We start from the raw sequence: 3,552 nt of genomic DNA, 5'->3' as shown, positions 1-3,552 counted from the left end.
CATCTGCAATTGACCATTGTTTGTGCATCGCAAAGGAATTGAACATTCCCTTAAAAATTTCCCGCTCTTTTGGTGTTAAAACTCCCTGGATTTTGAAAGACTGCTCTTTTGACATCTCACTGTCTATGCACAAGAAAGAAGATACTCCAAATTACGTCTTCAGGAATCTAATAGCTGAGAAAACCCAAGTATTGGACAATACTGGTTGGAATCTTTTGTACACAGACGGCTCAAAATCTCCTGGTCTGCCTCCTGCTTGTGCGGTGATAGATGCTACAGGACGGGTTCTTCTCAACCACATATTTCACGAACGCACTTCAACTTTCATAACCGGAGCCAGGGCTATCCTTCACGCTGCCAACCTTGCCCATAAAAACAAACTCAAAACCGTCATTGTTACTGACAGTTTGTCTGTATTACTAGCTACCCGGAACCCTTCGACTTCGAGATGGAGCACCATCAACAAATTAAGGAATATAATTACTACACTCGACGGAAAAATTAAAATGTTATGGGTACCAAGTCACATCGGTTTACTGGGAAATGAGCAGGCTGATCGAGTGGCAAAGTATGCTGCTTCTGCTCCTCTAATTATGGATGATGTCATGGAAAAGTTGGCTCTTCAAAGATACATTGGAAGAAAAGTTAAAGAGAAAATTGCAGAACGAAATTTACAATACCATCATCAACACTACTCTTGCATTAACCTTCAATTAACTCCACCTCTATATCCAACAAATGTTGAGAAAACCAAGATCCAAACATTTTCGAGAATTCGCCTTGGTCATACAATTGCAACTCACCAATGGATCCTGAAGAAGTCTTCTCCCCCAATCTGCTGTTGTGGACACACTCTTACTATAAAGCACATTCTCTGCGACTGCCTCAACTTTTCCTTGGCTAGAAGTATTGCATTTGGAACGATTAACCCTTTGTACATTCTACAATCAACTTCAGAACAGAATATCAATTCACTTTATTAATACTACTAAGCTTATTATCTAATATCCATTTTTTTAAATTAGAGCCGATAGCCTGTGTTGCTAGTGCTCAATGTCTCTTTTTTTAGTCTAAGAATTCAATTCATTAGTCTAAAATTAAAATAATAATAATAATAATAAAAAGAATTTGACGTTTTTTCAAAGAAAACTCGCCTACTTGACTTTCTGCAGGTAAATAAAGAGTAAGGAGAAACCTAAATAGCGATGGATACCCAAAACTTATTAGCAGCTGCAGAGCATGATGGAAGATCTGCCATGGTTACGGGATGCGTATCTATGAATGGCTATGAAAATCATTGGCTCTTAAAACATTTCGAACGGTTTCGGGATAAATACTAATTGGTTTATATATTAATAGGTCTTTTGCAATATCGACAGCACTAGGTTTTAATTCATTTGTTGCCATTCTGATAATATTTCGTTCTTCAGGCTTTTTAAGGTTGTTTGGTTGGTCTGATCGATGCTTATTTTCTGTGGTATTCGTGTTTTTGTAATTTTTTATAATAGTTTGAACAGCAGCACGACTAATTCCAATTGTTTGTGCTATTTCTCTTCTTAACTTTATAATTACTTTTCTCATCTCTTGAGCTATTTCTTTGCATTTTTGTATATTTGGTGATATTTTAAGGAAAAGGAATAAAAGAAACCCGTCTTATTTGTTAAATGTATAAAAAGAAATACAAAAACTCAATGCCGTTAACTAAAGACGTTTTTGTTTTTAAAACTTATAGCGATGTGTTATAAGTACAAATTTTTGTGTTATTTTTCGGGGTTGAAGTAAACTTTTTGGTTATAATTTTTCTTAGGTAAAAAAAATCTTTAATTACTATAATTAACAAGAAGAAGAAAGAATAAATTTATTTTTGGACTCTCAACCCCTAAATGCAGTCTGCCATGAGAGAAACCTTTTTCATACTGTATGTAGACTTTATTGGGCTAACGTCTGTGGGTTAGTGGCCTATATGTGTTTGCCTTAAATAATTGTTGAAAATAAAAGGTAATTTTAATTAAAAATACATGGGCAGAATAGTTGAGAAGTATTGAATGGAGATTAAAATACATATTCCATATTATTTTTAGTTTTTTCTAAATGACTGCACTTGTTAGAGTTCTATAAATAACAAAAAGGTATAAACTTTATATCAAGCGAAACGAAAAATGTGCAAATAAATACCTGACAATATAAACAATCCTTGAAATTAAACTAAATGTACTTTGCACATGTTAATTCACGATATTCAAGAAGTTTTTAATGTTTTTTAAAAAGATTACATATTTCATGCGCATTAGGAATTTCACAACATAATGTGTTGCTATTAATGGTAGCACTGTACGCGTAATTATGTAAATGCTGCTGCTATTATACTCGACTTTAATGAAGTGCTGTATTTAAACCTTATTTTTAGAGAGGTTAATTAAAATAAACCTTCAGACACATGGTAGAATTGTTCCAATCCTTGACAATAACTACAACAGTGAAGCGACGAAAATTGGGCGATTGCAGTAGCTTGTTGTTAAGAGTAGTATTGGTTTCAAGTTCAGTTAGTAGCAACATCACTTACTTTGATGTGATCGTAACAAGAAAACTTAAATTCGACGTCAATAAGGAGTGTTAAGCTTTTCTTAAGTCGCCATGTAATTTGAAACTTTTACCTAATTATGGAAGAAATAGTCGATAAAAAAACCATAAACAATAGTTTTTAAAACTTTACAAATTTATTAGGGTTAATTAAAAGATGAATAATTATTCCCATATTTTTGTTTGTTCTCTTTTAAGTAAGCTAATTCTTTGTCACCATGCCAAACTTAAGCAATAGAGATTTCAGGAAAAATTTTGAAAAACCATAACTCGCTAAAGCGGCTAAAGCTCTACTTTCAATTTTTAGGCGTGCGAATAGTGGATTCCCTACTGAGTAATGTTACTCGATTGTTTATCAACACAACTTAACAATATTTTGTTTGCGTTTTACCTATTTACCCATTTTCCTAGTGTCATAGCTGCTTAGGCTCGCCTGTTTGTCCCTGGTTGGTGGGTGAGTCCCGAGCAATAGTAAAAACAAATGTCTCTCAGTCTTTCAGGGATGGCGATTGATACCAACCGTCACATCCCCTATCCGTAATGTCATTTGTTCTACAAAGTCCTTCAGGGATGGCGATTGATACCAACCGTCACATCCCCTATCCGTAATGTCAAACAAAAAAAAAGAGATTTGTCATAATGTCTGTAACCACTTACCTCCAGGCAGCTATGACACCGAAATGAACGAGTCTGTGCGATGCGCTGTTCTTTTATAGCCTGAGTCTCACTCGCTTGGCCTCATGCCAACATGCTCTATGTGTTTACATCAGTTTGAGGTAATATGCTTATGGGTATGCTTAGCTTGGGTTGGCTGCAGTCGCAACCTCAGTTGCGACTTGCATGATCCTACTTATACACAACTTAACCAACTTACATCTAACTTATTGCTATGTTTGTACAAATGTCTACTCACAAGCACTCAGGTACCAAATCGCGTGATTCGATCACCGTTAGGTATGTGAGTGCTTGTGC

Source organism: Glossina fuscipes, unplaced genomic scaffold, assembly GCF_014805625.2.
Source record: "Glossina fuscipes isolate IAEA_lab_2018 unplaced genomic scaffold, Yale_Gfus_2 60, whole genome shotgun sequence".
NCBI classification, from domain to species: Eukaryota; Metazoa; Arthropoda; class Insecta; order Diptera; family Glossinidae; genus Glossina; species Glossina fuscipes.
This window is presented reverse-complemented; position numbering follows the sequence as displayed.